Source organism: Schistocerca americana, chromosome 7 (assembly GCF_021461395.2).
Source record: "Schistocerca americana isolate TAMUIC-IGC-003095 chromosome 7, iqSchAmer2.1, whole genome shotgun sequence".
Lineage (NCBI taxonomy): Eukaryota > Metazoa > Arthropoda > Insecta > Orthoptera > Acrididae > Schistocerca > Schistocerca americana.
Window position 1 is genome coordinate 244,942,064 of NC_060125.1, and position 25,054 is coordinate 244,967,117.

Sequence of the window (25,054 nt, forward strand, 5' to 3'; positions counted from 1 at the left end):
TTACATTCGTGATCTCCTCGGGAAGTATAAGTAGGGGGAAGCAATATATTCGATACCTCATCCAGAAACGCACCCTCTCGAAACCTGGCGAGCAAGCTACACCGCGATGCAGAGCGCCTCTCTTGCAGAGTCTGCCTCTTGAGTTTATTAAACATCTCCGTAACGCTATCACGGTTACCAAATAACCCAGTGACGAAACGCGCCGCTCTTCTTTGGATCTTCTCTATCTCCTCCGTCAACCCGACCTGGTACGGATCCCACACTGATGAGCAATACTCAAGTATAGGTCGAACGAGTGTTCTGCAAGCCACCTCCTTTGTTGATGGACTACATTTTCTAAGCACTCTCCCAATGAATCTCAACCTGGTACCCGCCTTACCAACAATTAGTTTTATATGATCATTCCACTTCAAATCGTTCCGTACGCATACTCCCAGATATTTTACAGAAGTAACTGCTACCAGTGTTTGTTCCGCTATCATATAATCATACAATAAAGGATCCTTCTTTCTATGTATTCGCAATACATTACATTTGTCTATGTTAAGGGTCAGTTGCCACTCCCTGCACCAAGTGCCTATCCGCTGCAGATCTTCCTGTATTTCGCTACAATTTTCTAATGCAGCAACTTCTCTGTATACTACAGCATCATCCGCGAAAAGCCGCATGGAACTTCCGACACTATCTACTAAGTCATTTATATATATTGTGAAAAGCAATGGTCCCATAACACTCCCCTGTGGCACGCCAGAGGTTACTTTAACGTCTGTAGACGTATCTCCATTGATAACAACATGCTGTGTTCTGTTTGCTAAAAACTCTTCAATCCAGCCACACAGCTGGTCTGATATTCCGTAGGCTCTTACTTTGTTTATCAGGCGACAGTGCGGAACTGTATCGAACGCCTTCCGGAAGTCAAGAAAAATAGCATCTACCTGGGAGCCTGTATCTAATATTTTCTGGGTCTCATGAACAAATAAGGCGAGTTGGGTCTCACACGATCGCTGTTTCCGGAATCCATGTTGATTCCTACATAGTAGATTCTGGGTTTCCAGAAATGACATGATACGCGAGCAAAAAACATGTTCTAAAATTCTACAAGAGATCGACGTAAGAGATATAGGTCTATAGTTTTGCGCATCTGCTCGACGACCCTTCTTGAAGACTGGGACTATCTGTGCTCTTTTCCAATCATTTGGAACCCTCCGTTCCTCTGGAGACTTGCGGTACACGGCTGTTAGAAGGGGGGCAAGTTCTATCGCGTACTCTGTGTAGAATCGAATTGGTATCCCGTCAGGTCCAGTGGACTTTCCTCTATTGAGTGATTCCAGTTGCTTTTCTATTCCTTGGACACTTATTTCGATGTCAGCCATTTTTTCGTTTGTGCGAGGATTTAGAGAAGGAACTGCAGTGCGGTCTTCCTCTGTGAAACAGCTTTGGAAAAAGGTGTTTAGTATTTCAGCTTTACGCGTGTCATCCTCTGTTTCAATGCCATCATCATCCCGTAGTGTCTGGATATGCTGCTTCGAGCCACTTACTGATTTAACGTAAGACCAGAACTTCCTAGGATTTTCTGTCAAGTCGGTACATAGAATTTTACTTTCGAATTCAATGAACGCTTCACGCATAGCCCTCCTTACGCTAACTTTGACATCGTTTAGCTTCTGTTTGTCTGAGAGGTTTTGGCTGCGTTTAAACTTGGAGTGGAGCTCTCTTTGCTTTCGCAGTAGTTTCCTAACTTTGTTGTTGTACCACGGTGGGTTTTTCCCGTCCCTCACAGTTTTACTCGGCACGTACCTGTCTAAAACGCATTTTACGATTGCCTTGAACTTTTTCCATAAACACTCAACATTGTCAGTGTCGGAACAGAAATTTTCGTTTTGATCTGTTAGGTAGTCTGAAATCTGCCTTCTATTACTCTTGCTAAACAGATAAACCTTCCTCCCTTTTTTTATATTCCTATTAACTTCCATATTCAGGGATGCTGCAACGGCCTTATGATCACTGATTCCCTGTTCTGTACATACAGATTCGAGAAGTTCGGGTCTGTTTGTTATCAGTAGGTCCAATATGTTATCTCCACGAGTCGGTTCTCTGTTTAATTGCTCGAGGTAATTTTCGGATAGTGCACTCAGTATAATGTCACTCGATGCTCTGTCCCTACCACCCGTCCTAAACATCTGAGTGTCCCAGTCTATATCTGGTAAATTGAAATCTCCACCTAAGACTATAACATGCTGAGAAAATTTATGTGAAATGTATTCCAAATTTTCTCTCAGTTGTTCTGCCACTAATGCTGCTGAGTCGGGAGGTCGGTAAAAGGAGCCAATTATTAACCTAGTTCGGTTGTTTAGTGTAACCTCCACCCATAATAATTCACAGGAACTATCCACTTCTACTTCACCACAGAATAAACTACTACTAACAGCGATGAACACTCCACCACCGGTTGCATGCAATCTATCCTTTCTAAACACCGTCTGTACCTTTGTAAAAATTTCGGCAGAATTTATCTCTGGCTTAAGCCAGCTTTCTGTACCTATAACGATTTCAGCTTCGGTGCTTTCTATCAGCGCTTGAAGTTCCGGTACTTTACCAACGCAGCTTCGACAGTTGACAATTAGAATACCGATTGCTGCTTGTTCCCCGCATGTCCTGACTTTGCCCCGCACCCGTTGAAGCTGTTGCCCTTTCTGTACTTGCCCAAGGCCATCTAACCTAAAAAACCGCCCAGCCCACGCCACACAACCCCTGCTACCCGTGTAGCCGCTTGTTGCGTGTAGTGGACTCCTGACCTATCCAGCGGAACCCGAAACCCCACCACCCTATGGCGCAAGTCGAGGAATCTGCAGCCCACACGGTCGCAGAACCGTCTCAGCCTCTGATTCAGACCCTCCACTCGGCTCTGTACCAAAGGTCCGCAGTCAGTCCTGTCGACGATGCTGCAGATGGTGAGCTCTGCTTTCATCCCGCTAGCGAGACTGGCAGTCTTCACCAAATCAGATAGCCGCCGGAAGCCAGAGAGGATTTCCTCCGATCCATAGCGACACACATCATTGGTGCCGACATGAGCGACCACCTGCAGATGGGTGCACCCTGTACCCTTCATGGCATCCGGAAGGACCCTTTCCACATCTGGAATGACTCCCCCCGGTATGCACACGGAGTGCACATTGGTTTTCTTCCCCTCTCTTGCTGCCATTTCCCTAAGGGGCCCCATTACGCGCCTGACGTTGGAGCTCCCAACTACCAGTAAGCCCACCCTCTGCGACTGCCCGGATCTTGCAGACTGAGGGGCAACCTCTGGAACAGGACAAGCAGCCATGTCAGGCCGAAGATCAGTATCAGCCTGAGACAGAGCCTGAAACCGGTTCGTCAGACAAACTGGAGAGGCCTTCCGTTCAGCCCTCCGGAATGTCTTTTCTCAGAAAAAGCACAAGTTTTCGTAAAAATTCGAACAAAATTACAGTTTCTTGATTAATTAACATAATGATATCATCTTCTAATTATAAAACAGAAAATAAAATAAAACATTATGAGATCAATTAGGTCAGCACCAACTTTACACCTACAAATCAGCAAATTCTTCGCACATAAGAATCGCGTGCTCCATACATATTGGCTTCTCACATTTCGAACAAAAGTGTTTTGTTTCCCTGTCTTTTTTTCAGTACAGTCACCACATCTGACATATCTACCAGGTTTTTTTTTAATTTTTTTTTTTAACTGACGATGAGGTTTCTCCCAGTTGAACAAGAATCTTCTTTCGATTTTCCCTTGGAAAACTTATGTTTTCTTGTCTAATGCGAAGACTGCTATTCATCAGATTCAAACCTAAATTACGAATAAAATCGCGGCGCTTCATGCGTGTTGCGTCACTTATGTTATTTTTTTCTATAGACTGTGACGGCATTTATAGCAGCCATATTGAATACACTATAAAAAATTGTCATAGCCCAACGTCTGCTGTTGCGGGCAACATCATAAGTGGTACTTAGTTCATCTGCGACATCGACACAGGCTTTAGTTGCATTGTAATAAGTAATCATTTCCCGTTTTCTTTTATCACCTGTCGATTGGTCCATGTTTTTATCATGGTTTAAAGTTGACATAAGCAGCACAACTTTATTTATTCAGGTACGTAGGACACTAATGCAACGTCATTCTGGAACCCAAATCGAGAACTATATATTTCTGTTCCTTTTTTGACAATCTCAAGTACACTTGTCTTGTTTTTACGGTCTGTGCCACAGAATCAATGATTGTTCTCCTAAGAGATGGGTCATAAGAGGGTAACTAGTAAACCAATTGTCGAACGTGAAATACCAATTTGTTTTTCTTATTGGCTCTACTGAACAATTTACAATATCATATGCTTTATTACTAAGTTGGTAAGGTCCAGGTGGTTGTTTTACCGAGTATACTTCCAGTTTGAGGATATAGAATGTCTTCCCAGCTACAAGTGCAAATATTTTTAAGCCGTATTTGGCTGGTTTGTTTGGCATGTATATACGGAAAGGACATCTCGTTCGGAAGGATAACAGCATCTCATCAATAGTAAGATTCACAGAGGCACGTAGTGTTATTGAATATTTTCAACAGAATTGTCAAAAATATCTCTTATAGCAGCCAGATTGTCAGTGTTTTTCCTTTCGTACCGGATGTTCATAACATCGAATCTCACACAATTTTGGAAAACGTAAAAGCTCTGCAGTGGCACTGTAGTCCGATATATTGCATCTCCAGTTCCATCTGTACGCCACAAATCGTTCCAGTTTTGACTATTTGAGGCGTTTTAGGCCGCTCTATATGTAAAAGTCCCATAAATACCTTCAAATCCTCCAAAGCTGTATGGATCATGTGGTAATGCTTCTTATTTTCTGCATATTTTCCCCTGATATTCCTTATTTGATTATTTGTATTTGTAAGTATAGTATTTAACATACAGGTACTGTTTGTTATAAAAAGACTCCAACAATCAGTCTCTGTTTTGCAGCACCTTTAAGCCTGGAGAACTGGTAATAATATTGTCTGAACGAATACGAACACTTTGACTGCGACAATCCTTCATCCATTTGGTATCACCTTTGGACGTATAAAGAATCCCACGAACCTACCCTCAGGTGACTGACTAGGAGCCGCTAACGCAGGTTGGCTCTTCCGAATCATACAGAATACCCTCTTGCCCCGAATCACTTTCATGACTTATTTGAGAAACTTTGTCAATCTCGTCTTTGCTCTCGTTGTCACAGGAACCATCATTTGAACAGTGTTCTAAAACATCTCTTAGTTCTTGTACCCGATGTTCATTTTCTTCATAAGACATCTTGCGAAATATATGATTCAAAAATAAATCAAAGAATACTATAAATAACTATGTATCTCAGAAACTTAGTGACAGCTCAAAAATGAAATACCGGCTACGAGGCCAGGTGCGACGTACCCTAGCCACCTTTGTCCACCTGTATCTCCCTCGCACGTTGGCGCAGCAATAAACTCAGCACCGCCTCTTTTGCCCCCCCCCCTCCCTTACCATCAGCTATTGTGACAGTAAGACTTGTGTGGCAAATAAGACATTCTATAATGAGCGCTTCAAAACACCTCGGGTATGACATTCCCGACCTCAATCACGCCAGCTTCATAAGTCCTTCGCCGGCCGGAGTGGCCGTGCGGTTCTAGGCGCTACAGTCTGGAACCGAGCGACCGCTACGGTCGCAGGTTCGAATCCTGCCTTGGGCATGGATGTGTGTAATGTCCTTATGTTAGTTAGGTTTAAGTAGTTCTAAGTTCTAGGCCTCTGATAAACTCAGAAGTTAAGTCGCATAGTGCTCAGAGCCATTTGAACCAATACGTCCTTCGTTTTCCGTTAGTGTATTATGTAGTATATGTGCTAGACGCGCGTTTATGCAGGTGCGTCACACAACGTATCAGGAAGTCCTGGTTGTGCAGTCAAGATAGACAGTTGCTATGTTCATCTTTGCCAGTTGTGAATTTGTGAGACACTCGTAGTCTTTGTACCTTAGCGATCTGTGTTCGACCCCTATATTATTATTTCATAAGTAAGCTGATTATAGCGAGTACGTTTGGTATCAAATAAATGTTTAAAGAATGAAAATGTAAATTCGGCAGTGTAGTGCACACTTTACAGCATCAAAACTGGGAGGCGGAGTCACAGTCGGGTACACCACTGATGTGAGTGAAATGCAACATTCCTTATTTTTCTATTTATCTTGGGAATATGCAGGTTAGCAAATTTTACTTCAAAAATAACAGGAATATGATCTTGTCAGTATTCCAGATGCGTCCCGGGATGGCACAAAATATTTTCTGCAGTTGGAATATGCTGGTTTTACCTACTTTCCCAGACAATGACATGGAAGTTTGGCTATAAATCAATGAAAGTCACTTCTGGTGGTGAATGGCCGAAGTACAAAATTAGTAACACTAATTTTCGTAATACGTGACAATTATTCTCGCAGTTGGACTGATTTTAGACGTTAACACGCATACAGTATTTCGCGCCAAGTTAGGTCTGCAGGAGCACCGTTTGTTCGTCAGTAGCTAATGGCAGCACACCAGGAAGATCAAATACCTCCAGCCACATCGCTTTCAGTCATGTCACATTATTCACGAGCCATGCCTTATCGTCAACGGATTATTCGTAACGGCGCCATTGATCTTGTTGAAGAAGGGAATTCGATGGCGTCGGAGGTTGGGGCACGAAATGGCGTTCCTGAGTTCACTGCGCGCCTATGAATAAAACGTTATGCAGATACTGGAAGATCAAGTAGGTTTGTGGGTACTGGACTTCGGCGTTTAGCAACACATGCCCAGAAAAATGAACATGTCTACTCGTCGATGCAAAATACTTTAATTAAACGAGTCGCTGTTTAAATATACCACAGGGTTTCTCTTGTTGGTGGGTACTGTTGGACGCCGGCTTCGGCAGGCCGGACTCCTCAGCAAAAGTGAGGCCATTAAAGAGATGCTTCGTGATGATCGCCGACTATACCGATTAGCATTTGTCGAGGACATTGTCAGTTGTGACTGGCGGTACGTGATATTTACCGAGGAATCGGTACTGTCCTCAGCGAATGATGATTCAGTAGGAATGTAAAGGCCGCAAGATCCCAGATTCTAACCCAAATACGTCTGTGTGTCGTGTGTCTACAACAGTATGGGGCTACATGTCTTTCCGCTTTTGGAATGCTTCACAGGATAGATGGTAGTCTTGATGCTGCCAGTATAGCCGTATTTCTGCGACATCTACTGTACCCATGGAGGAATCAGTTTTCACAGGACCAGTTCCCTATATTCGTGTCAACGATGGTGTTGCTGTTGGAAGCAAAAGAGAATGACATTTCTGTTATCCAATGGTCTCCTGTGTGCAGAGATGAAACTACTGTACGAGAAAACTAGCCTGACCTCGCTCCAGGAACACGTGATGACCTTGGGAACGCCTCTGCAGTTGCTTGGGGGAAGCTGGTACGAAATGGCACTTTTGTTATCCACCTCATTGGCTCCCTTCCTTACAAGCTGCTGACAGCCATTGAAGTTTGTTACCTTCTCTTAAGGATTCAAAAGAGAAAGGTAACCTTTGTAGCTGGTCAAGCTAGGACACAACAATTCTGCTGTGGTAAGCGGCTGAGCACAGTAGCTGAACATTTATTAGTTTACACAGGTATACAGAAAATTCGTACTTTCTTTTTCTTAAAACATTAAAACTAATAATCCTTAAAATATTAAAAGCATGTAAGTTAATTCAGCATATTTAAAGACAATTTCTTAAATTCTAAATTACCCAACATTTCCTTTCCCTCCATCTTTAAAAAAATTACAATGCACCAAGGTATGTAGAACAACCACTACAGTTCTAGACTGCCCAAGTTTCTTTTTTGTTTAAACATTAAAACCAATAACTTTAAAAATTTGAAAACATCCAAGGTATTCTTTCTAAACTAAATTAGCTTAAGTTCACAAACTCTTCCACGTTAGTGCACCATAACTGGCCATAGGGATACTGACATGTGAATGACTTAACGCCAGTTCAACCAATCCGGTTGTCAGAAAACTAGCGGAACGGTAGTTACAGAAGAAGCAGTTATTTTTTGAGCCGTCAGTCTTCTGACCGGTTTGATGCGGGCGCCCCGATTTCCTCTCCTGTGCCCAACTCTTCATCTCAGAGCAGCACTTGCAACCTACGTCTTCAATCATCTGCTGGATGTATTCCAGTATCTGCTGGCCGCGGTGGCCAAGCGGTTCTAGGCGCTTCAGTCCGGATCCGTGAGACTGCTACGGTCGCAGGTTCAAATCCTGCCTCGGGCATGGATGTGTGTGATGTCCTTAGGTTAGTTAGGTTTAAGTAGTTCTAGCTTCTAGGGGACTTATGACCTCAGATGTTAAGTCCCATAGTGCTCAGAGCCATTTGAATCATTTATTCCAGTATCTGTCCTCCTCTACAGATTGCGCCCTCTACAGCTCTCTCTAGTACCGTAGAAGTCATTCCCTGATGTCTTAACAAATGTCCTATCATCTTGTTCTCTCTCTTCGTCGATGTTTTCAACATATTCCTTTCCTCTCCGATCCTGCACAGAACCTCTTCATTCCTTACCTTATCAGTCTACCTAATTTTCAACATTCGTCTGCAGCACTACATCTCAAATGCTTCGATTCTTTTCTCTTCCGGTTTTCCCACACTCCATGTTTCACTACCATACAATGCTGTACTCCAGACGTACATTCTCAAATTTCTTCTTAAGGCCGATATTTGATATTAGTAGACTTCTCTTGGGCAGGAATGCCCCTTTTTGCCATTGCTAGGCTGCTTTTGATGTCCCCCTTGCTCCGTCCGTCATTGGTTATTTTACTGCCTAGGTAGCAGAATTCCTTAACTTGTTCTGCTTCGTGACCATCAATCCTGATGTTAAGTTCCTCGTTGTTCTCATTTCTACTTCTTCTCATTACCTTCGTCTTTCTTCGATTTACTCTCAATGCATACACTGTACTCATTAGATAGTTCATTTCATTCAGGATAGCAATGTCATCAGTGAAACGTATCATTGATATCCTTTGACCTTGAATTTTAATTCCACTCCTGAACCTTTCTTTATTTCCATAACTGCTGCTTCGATGTACAGATTGTACAGTAGGGGCGGAGACTGCATCCCTGTCTTACACCCTTTTTAATCCAAGCATTTCTTTCCCGATGCTGCACTCTTATTACTCCCTCTTAGCTTCTGTACATATTGTATATTATTCGTCTCTTCCCATAGCTTACCCCTATTTCTCTCAAAATTTCGAACATCCTGCACCATTTTACATTGTCGAATTCTTTTTACAGGTCAACAAATCCTATGAACGTGTCTTGATTTTTCTTTAGTTTTGCTTCCATTAACCGCAACGTCAGAATTGCATTTCTGGTGTCTTTACCTTTCCTAAAGCCAAACATATCGTCAACTAACACATCCGCAATTTTCTTTTCCAGTCTTCTGTATATTATTCTTGTCAGCAACTTGGATGTTTGAGCTGTTAAGCCGACTGTACCATAATTCTCGCGCTTGTCGGCTATTGAAGTTTTCGGAATTGTGTGGATGGTATTTTTGCGAAAGTGAGACGGTATACTCACACATTCCATACCCCAATGTGAAGAGTCGTTTCGTTGCCATTTCACCCAATGATTATAGAAATTCTGTTGGAATGTTTTATCTATCCGTTCTGCCTTATTTGATCTTAAGCCCTCCAAAGCTCTCTTCAATTCTGATTCTAATACTGGATCCCCTAGTTGTTCTAAATCGACTCCTGTTTCTTATTGTATCATATCAGACAAATCTTCACCATCATAGAGGCCTTCAATGTACTCTTTCCACCTATCCGCTCTCTTCTCTGCATTTAAGTATAGAATTCCGCCTGCACTCCTATTGTTACCACGCTTGCTTGGAATTTCACCGAAGGTTGTTTTGACTTTCCTATACGCTGAGTCAGTCCTTCCGACAATCATTTCTTTTTCGATTTCTTCATTTTTTCATGCAGCCATTTCGACTTAGCTGTTTATTTGATTCCTCAGCTACTTGTATTTCTGTATTCTTGAATTTCCCTGAACCATTTTTCACTGCCTTCGTTCATAGATCAGCTGAAGCACTTCTTCTGTTACCCATGGTTTCTTCGCAGAACCAACAACAAAATTTAATTACAATTCACTGAAGCATAACAGGCTCTAATTCGGCCGCTCACAAATCAAACTTTCATCAGTGTCAGATACATCAGTACATGGCTCACTTTAATACAGTCCCAAACTCTATCAGTCTTAACCAATTTTACATTCACGCTGTCTCTTGAACATGAGGCAATTTGGAACCATACAGTTAAACTTTGATGGGACTGTTTAATAGCTTTGCAATCGTAGAAATTAATTAACTTTCTTGCATGGAAATTTCGGGGAGTGGAACCTGAGACCAGGTGTCCTCAATCACAAAGGATCCTGAAGCCGACGTCACTTCTCTGGAATATTATGCGCATAGTTCAACATGATTTACACACCCCGGAAGGTCTACAACAGAAATACATCCGATTAGCCCAGACGTACATGGAAATTTGCAGAACACCGACAGGGTACAATTTCCTGACACTACAGTCAACGCTAAGCGCAACTCGCTCTTCAGCGCAACATTTATCCCGGATGAAACTGGAAAAATTCTACCGAGACTTGCTAACCGAAAACAGTTTAATTTACAGGATGAACTTGCACGCGACCGAAGTCGATCCTAAACGGACGAAGTACTGTTCCAGCCCAGGCTAATCACCCAGTGCAGATTCAAAACTGAGTGCCGACGATCACCAAAATCGGTCGGAGTGCGAGGCACTAGTTCCGATGAGATACACTCCCCGCCATCCGCCGACTAAACAGCAACCTCCGGGACACTGACCCATCACTCGGATGACACTGCAGCACTTCCCGCGCTTCCAGTCTACGCCTAGCATGATCAACCAACAAGAAGCATGAATTTACTCATAACCCACGCCAGAATAGCGAAACAATTAAACTGCCAAAACTGCACCTCCCATCGGACAGTAACGAGAGGAGGAGGAAAGATCACTGTCTCCAATTACACCGGTGCCAGGTACAGGAAATCCGGCCGCCGGAGGCCACAAGGCAGAAGAGACGCTGGTTACACAAAATTATTACTTAATGATTAACCCTTCCACGAACTTAACTTGCAATTATGCTCGATCAGGCAGTACACGACCTCCGATGGCAAGGATCCACACATCCGACCGCGCACGCGTCGCCAGCGTACCCAACACGCCACGGTCACGCGACCACACGCTCTGTCACCGGAGCTCCCGTCTTCTCTGCAACGTTGACGGGTAGTGATCGCTGCTTCATGCTAGGTGTCTCCTTTTAAACTCCAGTGTTGAAACGGAGGATTTGAAGACGCTTGTTAACGTCCCACCAAGGCGAAATGAACAGCAACTACTCGTGGGGCGGTTCAGTATACAACCAACACGCGGGGAGCTCTTCCATCAACTCGACCCGCTCGTTACACACAACCAACATATATCACGTGGCGACTCGGTAAAACCGACCACGCCTGCTTCGCGCTGGAGAACCACTGTTCTCCAGTGTCCACCACACTCACTCTGCGCGCAACGCCCCTACTTCCGCGCCACCACACGAGGTTACAACCGGTCAAAGATCTCACTTCCTCCATAGCAGTTTCCCGGAAGCAAAAACACAGGTATCGATACCAGAGGGAAAAGACAACCAAGCAGCCACTTAATGACAGACAACATATATCAAACAAACATGACAGGGGAAAAAAAGGAAAACCAATGCAATCTAAACAGAAGGTGTAGCGCGAGTCGATACACGGCTCAAGAGCGCTGACGCCAGAAATCCATATGGTCGAATGCATGCATCGCGAAAATCATACGGCCGTAACAAAGTTGAAGACCTTTTGATGGCATGTTAAGTGGTAAAGAATCAAGCCGTGAACTGTTGATTCTATTAATTTTGTGATGTAACGCAAAAAATTACTAAGCGACATACGAACCGAATTTGATCGCCGGACCTACTACACCAATGAATGTGCCAATTTTTGTCGTTTTATCTCTGTATCTTCTTCATTTTTCGTTATCACTTCTGTGTGGATGTCGCACCTACAGCGGGTGGCCAGTCCCCAGACCGACACATGTTGAGCTACTGTGCCGGCTGCCAGTGATTTATGAATGCATTATGCTATAACTTCTGAAATTTAGATATCATTTACAGCTCTTGAATGCTTATCGATAAATGAAGCGCTTTTATTGGGTCAGCAAGGTCACGAATGACGCGAATTCGAATCGAGAACAGCTGCCAACATGAGTAACGTAGAAGTAAATATCCTCGGAGTCGTGAAGCAACTTAAATCACTTAATAAAAGCAAGTCTAAAAAAAGGCTCTGAGCACTATGGGACTTAACATGTATGGTCATCAGTCCCCTAGAACTTAGAACTACTTAAACCTAACTAACCTAAGTACATCACACAACACCCAGTCATCACGAGGCAGAGAAAATCCCTGACCCTGCCGGGAATCGAACCCGGGAACCCGGGCGCGGAAAGAGAGAACGCTACCGCACGATCACGAGCTGCGGACTAAAAGCAAGTCACCTGGTCCAGACTGTATATCAATTAGGTTCCTTTTGGAGTATGCGGATGCATTAACTCCATACTTAACAATCATATACAACCGTTCTCTTGACGAAAGATCCCTACCGAAAGACTGGAAAGTTGCACAGGTCACACCAATAATCAAGAAAGGTAGTAAGAGTAATCCACTAAATTACAGGCCCATATCGTTAACGTAGGTATGCAGCAAGATTTTGGAACATACATTGTGTTCGAACATTATGAATTACCTCGAACAAAACGGTCTATTGACACACAGTCAAAATGGGATTAGGAAACATCGTTCCTGTGAAACACAACTAGCTCTTTATTCACATGGAGTGTTGAGTCCTATTGACAAGGGATTTCAGATCTATTCCGTATTTCTGGATTTCCAGCAGGCCTTTCACACTGTACCACACAAACGTCTCGTAGTGAAATTGCGTGTTTATGAAATATCGTCTGAGTTATGTGACTGAATTTGTGATTTTCTGTCAGAGATGTCACAGTTCGTAGTAATTCACGGAAAGTCATCGAGTAAGAGAGAAGCGATTTCTGGCGTTCCCCAAGGTAGTGTTATAGACCCTTCGCTGGTCCCTATCTATATAAACGATTTGGGAGACAATCTGGGCAGCTGTCTTCGGCTGTTTGCAGAACACGCTGTCGTTTATCGACTAATGAAGTCATCATAAGATCAGGACAAACCGCAAAACGATTTAGAAAAAATATCCGGATGGTGCGAAAAGTGGCAGTTGACGAAAAGTGTGAGGTCATTCACGTGAGTGCTAAAAGGAACTCGTTAAACTTCGGTTACACGTTAAATCAGTCTAATCTAAAAGTCGTAAATTAAACTAAATATCTAGGTATAACAATTAAGAACGACCAAAGACTGAGTTTTACTGGCAGGACCCTTAGAAAATGCAACAGATCTACTGCGAAGATTGCCTGCACTACGCTTCTCCGCTCTCTTATAGAATACTGCTGCGCGGTGTGGGAGCCTTACCAGATAGGACTGGCTGAGAACATCGAAAAAGTTTAAAGAAAGGCACCACGTTTTGTATTATCGCGAAGGATGGGAGAGAGAGTCACAGAAATGATACAGAATTTGGGCTGCACATCATTGAAAGAAAGGCGATTTTCGTTGCGACGGATCTTCTCGCGAAATTCCGATAACCAACTTTCTCCTCCGAATGCGAAAATATTTTTTTGACATCAATCTACATAGGGAGGAACGATCACCATCATAAAGTAAGGGAAATCAGAGCTCGTACGGAAAGATACAGGTGTTTATTCTTTCCCTGCGCTATACAAGATTAGAATAATAGAGAATGGGGAAGGTGGTTCGATGAACCGTCTGCCAGGCACTTAGATATGATTTGCAGAGTATCCACGTACATGTAGACGTAGACACAGCTTTCTTGCATGTTTTTTGTGGGTGCGTACTTGTGTTAAGCGTAAAAAAATGGTTATTCCTACTACACTCACCATTACAAAAGTTCTTTATTTTTGTGAACAAGTCTGTACACACCTTTATGTGACTGGCTTCTGCAGATCGCCGCGGTTAATTCAAATTTCAGCCACAGACATTTTTTGTGACGTCAAATGTATACCTATTTAATAACTACGAGGTGTGGCTAGAAAAAAACCGGACTAGTACTGGTGAAACAATAAAACGAATGCAATAAGGCTGAAAGTCACGTGGCCTGTCACGTGACTCTCGCTCCGCCTACTGCTCGAGTTTCATCTGCCTCCTGCACTCAGTCTGCCCGTGGCGTCTGTTTTAAGTAGTTGACGTTTTGTCTGTGCGTCGGAAAATGTTGAGTGTACAGAAAGAACAGTGTGTTAACTTCAAATTTTGTTTCAAACTAGTAAAATCTGCAAGTGAAACGTTTGTAGTGTTACAACAAGTGTACGGCGATGATTGTTTATCGCGAACACAAGTGTTTGAGTGGTTTAAACGATTTAAAGATGGCCGCGAAGACACCAGTGATGACACTCGCACTGGCAGACCATTGTCGGCAAAAACTGATGCAAACATTGAAAAAATCGGTAAACTTGTTCGACAAGATCGCCGTTTAACAATCAGAGCAGTGTCTGAGTTAACAGGAGTTGACAAGGAAAGTGTTAGGCAGATTCTTCATGAAAGTTTCAACATGAACAAAGTGTGTTCAAAAATGGTTCCAAAGTGTTTCACAATTGAACAGAAGGAACGCCGAAGAATGATTTGTTCTGACATCCTGGAAAACATTGAAAGTGATCCCACCTTCTTACAAAATGTTATTACTTGCGATGAATCGTGGTTTTTTACTTACGATCCCGAAACTAAACGCCAATCGATGCATTGGAAAACTCCTGGTTCTCCACGACAAAAAAAAGCACGAATGTCAAAATCGAAATTCAAGGCAATGATGATTGTTTTTTTTTGACATCAAAGGGATTGTGCACATTGATTGGGTACCAGAGGGACAAACAGTGAATCAGCATTACTACATTAGCGTCCTGGCTACCCTACGTGAGCGAGTACGGAGAAAACGGAACGATTTGTGGAGAAAAAAGTCATGGATCCTTCACCAAGACAATGCCCCAGCTCACAGTGCGTTGTCAGTGAAGACGTTTTTGGCAAAACACTACATTCCCATCTTAGATCATCCACCCTTCTCACCTGATTTGGCCCCCTATGACTTTTTTCTTTTCCATAAGGTCAAACCAGCTTTGAAAGGAACTAGATTTGAGACTGTTGAAGCAGTAAAAGAAAAAGCGACGGAAGTAATGTATGGACTTACCGAAAATGATCTGCAGCATTGCTATGAACAGTGGAAAATTCGTATGGAGCGGTGTAGAGACCGAGGAGGAGAGTTCATTGAAGGAGACAACATGAAATTGTAAATAATTGTAAATAAATGTTTTTTCCAGCATCAGTCCGGTATTTTTCTAGCCGGACCTCGTATTTACATCATATAATCATAGGAGGAAGACTGGTGAAGATGTACTAAAAAATCTGGACGGTAATGCTACATGCCCAGTAAGGAAGCACTCTTTAAATTAGAGATTACTACTGAGCAGCGCTCTCTTTTGGAGAACGAAACAATAACTGGTCTAGCAACTACTATACGAGCAATGGAGGGCTCCGGGTTTGGATTTTTCACGCTATGAATTTTGTAGACTATGAAGAAATATCAACCGAAACAAGTTTGCTTCTACCAGTCACAGTTTATTTTATGTTCACTATGCTTTTAAAACTTTTAAGTGAATATAATCGTGTGTATTTATGTGAAATAATACGATATGTATGTGTTGTTTTACAGTTTCGGGGTAAACTGTGTCACTGCCTGCAGATAGCCGCATACTATCTTTCATGTAGGGTTTTACGCCACATGTACTTTCCAAACACTGAAGAGAGATGTTGCTCTGCTTACATGAACAGAGCACTGGTCGGTGCTGCAGGCATCGTTCCAAAGGGATTACAAAGCAGCGGTACTGTATCCGTATGGTTTACGAGTGCTGATTTGATTTCATTGTAATCGCAAAATGGATCGTAATTTATTTGAGATCGCTACAGCGGTCGTTACAGAGTATTTTTTAAATTTATTTCTTTATTTTTGCTTGGGTTGTAAGGGTCACACAGCCAACAACGGTTGCAGAGTGCCAAAGAAACATAATCGCAGAAAAGCAGAGTAGCACAAAATTACGAAGTTAGCATACAAACACACTCTTGTAGAAAAATATAACGGCAATTAGACATACACCAGAGAGACTGTGGCAGTGATGATAATGACACTGGAGCAGAATTACAAACAGCACTATACAGCAACATTATGACAAACATCCATATGATCTTAAAGTAGAAGACAAAACACTGAAGTGCAAACACTGTACGTTACAGTGTACTTTGGCAAGATGTATGCCAGACGAAGCTGGTCAACTAAGGGCGCCCGTACGCTATTTTGTAGGGAGGTGGGGGGAGGGGGGTGGCTAGGCCTGGGGTATCGAGTGTTTTTAACATTTTGAAAAACGAGAAGCGAATTGTACATTGGCATAAAAATGTTCCAGTTCAGACCTCGTTATAAATTTGGGCAACAGCGACTTCTTGAAAGAAAACCACCTGACTACACTATGTTTTTCTATCTCTCAGGGCTAGGAGACAGAGAGAGAGAGAGAGAGAGAGAGAGAGAGAGAGAAAGAGAGAGAGGGGGGGGGGGGTGAGACGGCCCGCCCTTGCTTCTCGGTGTACGGACCATGTGTCCAACGGAAATTGAAAAGAGTTTAGAACATGTATGTGACTATACGTGGACAGTCGTCGCTGAACGCTACTCAATGCCATTTAGCACCTTCATGCTCCTATGGTGAAAGGCTTGCCCCAAACTACACCATCACCAACCGTAATCACTGACATGGCGTTGCAGAAGACAACGAAAGTCACTTAAGGGGGGCAGGACGTTGAACGAGTCGACTTGGAGCAGGAGAGGCACCACAGGGCATTTTAATTTCCACTGTGTATACTTTCACAAATAAATTCTTACAACTTTGTCAGCATTACCAGGAAGGATTCAAGATTCACAATCATAGGAATGAAAGTTCAAAAACACTACCAAATATATATATATATATATTTTTTTTTTTACAAGTGAAATTTCATAATCTTTTCACTTACTATTGGCTGCATTGGTTGCTATACGTACACTTTTCTTCATAAGTAAGATAGATTCTTCGATGAATTTTGCACAGCATACAAACCATACTTACAGTTGTATGAAACTCTAGAATTTATTTAATTTATGGAAAAATGAATGAGCTGTTACATTTTAAACTTCATGTTTAGAAGAAATTCAAATTTTATAAGTACTTATCTCGACTGTTATCACAGGTTATAATAGATTTGGAAAATTCTAGAGTTTTGCATTAAGGAGTTTGCATTTAACAAGCAGTGCAAAATTCGTGGAAGAATCTCTCTTACTTATGAAGAAAAGTGTACCTTTAGCAATAAATGAAGGCAATAGTAAGTGAAAAAATTATGAAATTTCAAATGTAAAAGAAATTTACTTCCTTATGTTTTTTAGCTTTTACTGCTACGAGTGTGAATCCTTCCTGGTCATGCTGACAAAGTTTTATGAATTTGTTTGTAAAAGTATAGACAGTGGAATTTAAAATGTCCTGTGGTGACTCTCCAGCTCCAAGTCGGCCCGTTTGACATCCTACCCCCCTTAACAAAACTGCCTGACGGAAAGATGAAGCACCCAACAGAGGAGGAAAAAAATAAATAAAACTCCAGCAGTTGAAAGGATGTGTGACGCTATTTCATTTACGACAAAAGCAAGTTAATTTTCATGAAGAACGTAGCAGTATGAGCACAGTCATCAAAGTGACTTGCACTGCTTGTGGCCAGTATGTACCCACTGATTCCATTGGGAACGGTTTCGTAAAGCCATTGTACTCTCTTCTAGAATAATGTCTTGTAACTGGCCCCTGATATCGGGGACAATGGGACGCAGATGACGTGTGAGTTGGTGCCACACATGTTCTGTCGGATTTGATCTGGGTATCTTGCTGGACATGGGAGTAGGTCAACATCACCCAGACAGTTCAAAGAAATGTGAGATGTACGGACGAGCATCGTCCTGTTGTAAAATGGCACCATGACACTGTCTCATGAGAGGAAACAAATGAGGAAGTTGGATGTCCACAACGTACAGTTGTGCCGTTAGGGGCCTCTCATTCACTCCGAGATGTGATCTGAGACGTATCCTCACACCACGACGCCTCTCCTCAGGTGGCCTCCACACTCGCCGACGATAGTATCCGTGGTAGTGCAGTAGCGTGATGCATCGCATAAGACAATGCTACGCCATTCGTCAGCAGTCCATGTTTCCCGGATACAGAACCACTCCCAATGCAGACGGTAATTCCCTAATCTGGCTGCTGCTATTCTCCGTCCAATAGTATAGGATAATGCAGAAAGCTTCAGGGAGTGTATTACTTCAATTACTTGTTCTGAGATGACAGTAGTAGGTGTGAAAGGGTTGCGATGTGTATGGTCACGAAAACGGAATACTGCCTTCCGGTAGTAGGACGGTGTGGAACGAAAACTAGACGGGCCGGCCAAATCGAAAATCACAATGACGACCAAATTTTTGTACATAGCTGCACGTTCAGAGACCGTGAATAGTTACAATTAAAAGAAAACAGCCCTCGGTCACTAATTTTTAACGATTTAACCGGGTTTCAAACCTGCTAGGAGTGTCTTCCTTAGAACTTAAACCAAAGGATGGTCTATATCATGGTCACAGAATTATGACTAAAAACGCGTAATACAAATTATGACTAAAAACGTATGATACAAATTATAAGTCCGTTTACAACCTGCACCACGCAAGTAACGAGCAGCCCATAGTAGCTCGCCATCACAGTTTTTTTTATCTTAAATATCTTTGTGACTAATGCCCTTTTGCCATATTTATTATTTTATAAATGACATAAGTACTGCCAGTCTTTCTCGATAATTCCGTACTTATAATTTGTATCGTCGTTTTTGTCATAATTCTGTCACCATGATATTACCATCCATTGGTTTAAATTCTTAGGAAGACACCCCTAGCAGTGTTGAAATCCGGTTAATTCGTTAAAAATTAGTGACCGAGGGCTGTTTTGTTTTATTTGTAAATATGACGACCCTTTCAGACGCTGTCAGGTGCTGATAACGCAGTCTCATATGAGTACGCGTTCTTTCCGTGTCCTTTGCAGTGATCACTCAACATGCGACGCTATTAAAGATCATTTTACACCCTAAAACAACACTATACACGAACAAATGTGACGTATCTAGCGGTCATTGTACCGGTGACAGAGTAATGTAATTATAATAATTCACAGTATACATGTCATACAAGGTTCAGATTGGTTCTTCGGGAGAGTAATACTGGGGAAGAAGAAATCAGTAGGTAGAAGTATTGACACTATTATATATATGCGTGTAAGTAGGGTAACTGGCACCTCTGGAGCAGTTTTGACGGAGTGAACAAGTAGTGTAATACGGAACGCATTTTCATGAATGCAGAAGGTGAGTGTGAAATGGGCGAGCTATTACGAGCAGCGTAGCATTTGAATTATTCCACTTAGTAATAAAACGATGCAAACGTTTGTCACCATAGTCTCTAACGGCCATGTTACAAGCTGCTGTTACTGGAAAAGAACGAGTATTTGAGGAAACAGTGGCTCAAAAATTGTGCAAACAGTCGACAGTGGAGATGAAAGTGAGAGCCCGAAAACAAAATTAAGTAACGGGAAAAGATGGGCACTGGCGTGGATGGTCGAGAGGGATAAATGTCAAATGGTGGGCTAGTTTCCCATCTTCTAATGCAGTACACAGGACTTTGGTAAATGGGTATACTCGAAAATGATGAGTGAGTGGTATGGCATTGTTAGAAACAGGTATCTTCCTACGCAGCGGCCCCTTTTCCTCCTCTTCACAGGTACAACTGATAGAATAGGTAAAATATCAACGAAGAGCTGCGCGGTTCGTCACGGGATCGCTTAGTCGAAGCGAGAGCGTTACACACACGATCAACAAATTCCAGAGACAGACACTCCAAGAGAGCGTTGTGCATCACGAAGGGGTTTATAACCTAAATATCGAGAGAGCTATTCCCGGAAAGAGTCTTACAACATGCTAGTGGCGTGCAACAGGTAATGTAACTTTTTTTTCTAAGATAAGGTTGCTTTATTCAGGATCCCAGTACACTGTATTATTAGTCACTCTTTTGGCGACAAAACCCAATTTCTCAACATAATCTCCCCTCAATGAGAGAGCCTTACACCACCTTACTGGGAGGGCCTCTACGCCTACATGGTGCTACACTACTCGTCGAGTCCGCAGCTCGCGATCTAGTGGCTAGCGTTACTGCCTCTGGATCATGGAGTCTCTGGTTCGATTTCCAGCCGGGTCGGGGATTTTCTCCGCTCGGGGACTGGGCGTTTCTGTTGTCCGCATCATTTCATCATTATTCCTGAAAGTGGCGAGTATGGACTGTGTAAAGATTGGAACTTTGTACGGACGCCGATAACCGCGCAGTTGAGCGCGACACAAACCAAAAATCATCATCAGCAGCAGCATCATCTACTGCTCGACGTCGAACCGTCTTGCTGCACCAATAACCACCCCAACATCCATGCGGAGTGCATACTTCATTGGACCAAACAGATGGAAATCGGATGATTCGAAGTCCGAACAGTAGGGTGAATGAGGAAGGGCAGTCCAATGAAGTTCGGGTGCGCAGATTCGTGTCAGGCCTTGCGCTGTCTTGAAGGAGCAGAATTTCGTTTGCATTTTTGAGGTGACGAATGCGCTGAAAATATTTATTCAGTTTTCTGTCGGTAGCGTAAGAGCTGATCGTTGCACCATAAGAGAAGAAATCAAACAGGATAACCCTCTTCAGAGTCCCAGAAGACCGTCGTCATGACTTTACCAGATGAAGGTGCGGCTTTGAACTTTTTTTTTCGGAGGAGAGGTGGTGTGGTGCCACTCCATGAATTTCCCTTTTGTTTCCGGTTCGAAGTGGTGAACCCAGATTTCATCACAGGTGACGATTTTTGATAAAAGATTATCACGATTAGCCTCGCAACGCGCAAGCAATCCCGCACGGATGGTCCTTGGTTGCTCTTTATGGTCTTCTGTTAGGCGGCGATGAACCCAGCGAGAACACTCCTTTCAGTCGACGAGTGTGCCATCACTGCCAACAGAGACGTTCAGTTGAGCAGCGAGGTGTCTGAATGTGATCGTCTCGAATGAGGGTGTTCACACGTTGAAACGTCACAAGAATAAAAGGTATGTGCTGCAGGCCGGCACGAGAGATATGGCGCAGATTTGAGTGACCTTGTTGTGTTGATGACAGACGCCTTTCCCAACGACTCACCGTGCTTCTGTTTGCTAGCAGGGGTCCGTAGACATTCAGCAAACACCTTTGAGTATCTGCGATGCTCTGGTTTTCCGCCAAACGAAAATCAATAACAGCCCTCTGTTTGGAACGACCTCCCTTACAGATGCCATTTTGAAATCTACTTCATGAAGCTGCAGCAGCTGAAGCGCGTATATTTCATGAAGTCCCACAACGAATTCCGCATTTTTTCAATCGAAACTAGCCTACAAAAATATATGTTGCATTACTTATTTAACGCCTCTCTCATACATCTCATGAAATGTTGACGACGGGAAAATTCGGGAGGTTAGAGCTCATACAAAGACTTACCGAGAGTCATTCTTCTCATGCGCCGTCCACTACACACCATTAGCTGTCTTGCTGAGTATGACGTTGATGTAGATGTGTGAAGAGTATATGTTGAGATAAATGACTGTAAGGATGTGTGTATAGCGTGGTGTCATGTTGTAAGGTGGCAACGGTATTGCACCTTACATGAGTCCATTTATGGTGAGTGTAATCGCTTTGCGAGCCCTTTAGGTCAATAAAAACGACTGACAGCATCGCTATCGCTTTGTAGATAAGTTTCTTGGAGTAGTACTCTAAATTACGGTGTAGGAAATGTATGTGGAAACGCATCGGCACGCTGGCGATTTTGTGGAGGTGCAGGAGAGAAATCAGATCTCTGCTACCTCCCTGGCTAGCCGCCGAAGGCCACAGCCTGACGGCATGCATGGTGAACTGGGGAAGTTCAGTAATCCGTGTAGAGAGGCCACATCGGCCACCATCCTCTGAGGGACACGCGGCTGCAGGTGTTCAAGTGTGCCGGCCGGTGTGGCCGAGCGGTTCTAGGCGCTTCAGTCTGGAACCGCGTGACCGCTATAGTCGCAGGTTCGAATCCTGCCATGGGCATGGATGTGTGTGATGTCCTTAGGTTAGTTAAGCTGAAGTAGTTCTAAGTTCTAGGGGACTGATGACCTGAGATGTTAATTCCCATAGTGCTCAGAGCCATTTGAACCATTTGTTTGTTCAAGTGTTTACCAATACAGACCAGTGAATAGCTGGACGGGCTTCCCTGTGCGTGCTCTCGCCTATCTCCCACTAATTTTACGCCTTCGAGTAACTCAAGTGGGGCAGGCAAGGAGTTCCGAATAACAAAACTTTTAATGCAGGATGTTTCAAATGGTTCAAATGGCTCTGAGTACTATGGGACTTAACATCTGTGGTCATCAGTCCCCTAGAACTTAGAACTACTTAAACCTAACTAACCTAAGGACATCACACACATCCACGCCCGAGGCAGGATTCGAACCTGCGACCGTAGCAGTCCCACGGTTTCGGACTGAGCGCCTAGAACCGCTAGACCACCGCGGCCGGCTTCAATGCAGGAGACTGTGTTCGCTACGACGGGTAATCTTGCCGGGAAAATCTCGAGCGGTCTCTTAGGAGAAAAATTCCAGTAAACGTGTTATTGCCCACAGCTGTGGTTCTTCCCAGCCGGCGTGGGCAGAGTTTACTTGTGAAATTTTGTAGAAAGGGAAGAGTTGTGGAAAAGAGTTCTATTCCCAGTCCGTACATTGGTCTGCACTGGCAAACTGGGTATTTTGAGAGCCTCTAGTGATGTAATTGTCTCGGTTAAAGTTGAGGTGGGTAAACAGAGGTGATGAGCGATCTTGCTCGACTCTCTGTAGAGGTCTTCCGTTCTGGGCTCTCGTACTGAGAGGACGTTAGCCAAGTCGTCTCCCATCTTGGTCTGTCGTTCTGAGAAGGCGTCAGCCGCGCCAGCTCTCTACTGCCGGGAAGATTGTTGCAATTAGAGAAGTTTACCGACAGCGGTCTGTTGTCTGAGTATTGTAGGAGTTTACTTTCCGGGACGCCACACGCCGACCGCAGAGCCGCTCCATCGGAGAAATAGTTGGATCATGTGCAATTGCTGTTTCCACAGAGGTTTCACGATACTTTGGGGTGTAGTGGTTCTTCGTACCTTACGTTTTGTGTCGATGTCAGTCGGTTAGCCAAGTTATAAGAGATCGCGTTTTGGACCGATTGTAACACAGTTCACTGCCAATGCCAGTTAGGAGGGTAGTTTGTAAATTGTTCACTATGTTTTATTCAGCATTGATCTGAAGGTTATAATAAAATTATTGTGATTCAGTAGAGCCTTTACTTTCAGTAGTTGATCCTAAATTCTGTTTTATGCTTATTTTTTACTTTTGTGTATGTGTTTGATGTCTTTGAACATCCTAAGTGTTCGTGATCGTTCATGCTTGGAAGTAAAAATAGGTTTTCAAATGGTTCAAATGGCTCTAAGCACCATGGGACTTGACATCTGAGGTCATCAGTCCCCTAGACGTAGAACTACTTAAACCTATCTAACCTAAGGACATCACACACATCCATGCTCGAGGCAGGATTCGAACATTCGACCGTAGCAGCAGGGCGGTTCCGGACTGAAGCGCCTAGAACTGCTCGGCCACAGCGACCGACAAAAATAGGTGAGATTTATCGTCAACAGTACCACCGCAGATTAATGAGGAGTGACAGGGCCACATTTAAATCTAGCGCTATCCATTTTTGCGTACAGTTCCGCTCCCAATTTATCTGTAAGTTGTTTGTCAGGGGTGAACACACGCAAAATCCAGACAAGCAACGGGTGGGGTTTTACAATGTTTGTGTTGCATGATGATGTGTACCCTCCTGCTGCACCATGGAGATTGCCAGCGTTGACGTCCACATCCGACGGACGGATCACCACGAATCAGTTCACATGCCCTTACTACTTGACGGTTAATCAAGAGGTGTGGAATTTTATCCAGGTGACTGGCGCAATGTCTTGTAATCTGGTGCGCGAGGGCACCAGCATCTCCTCACGTTTCCAGCCAAATAATGGTGACGACAGTGTCTTCCATCACCTATATTCGAACCGGCTACCTCCTGATTGAGTGCCGCCGTACAGACTTGAACTAGCGAACTCGATTATGGAGCCATGTACGAGTCCCCTCAGAACAAAGCTCAGACGGTTCTCGGATAGATGGAGCACACGAATTTTTCTCACGGATGATACCTCGTAAATGTGCTGAGAAGAAGAACTTAAGGTGAAGGAAGTAAAATAAAAAAAAAAAAACTGCCAAATCGTTTGTGATAAATGCCTTAATTAGGAGATCCAGCTTTTGAAGCATCAAAAACACACGTCTTTTGAAGTTCTGTAATAGGTTTCAACTAGTATACTTTGCTTGCTTTAAGTCTAACCATAGCAAATACAAATTCCGTCCATCGAGTGATGGTCAGCTGTGGAACGCCTTCATGTGCTGGGAGTGCAACGTCGCTAGGGAACTACTCCTAACGTGTAGGAGATGTTATGCTTGCTGAAGCACAAATGACACACTGAGACATCCTAAAGCACTGAAAGGCTTCAGAATGTTTGCTATTCACTGTCGAACACGTTTTACATGTACAGCCATTGTTTCAGATCTCTTAGCACAGCCGCCTCTCTGTCCAGT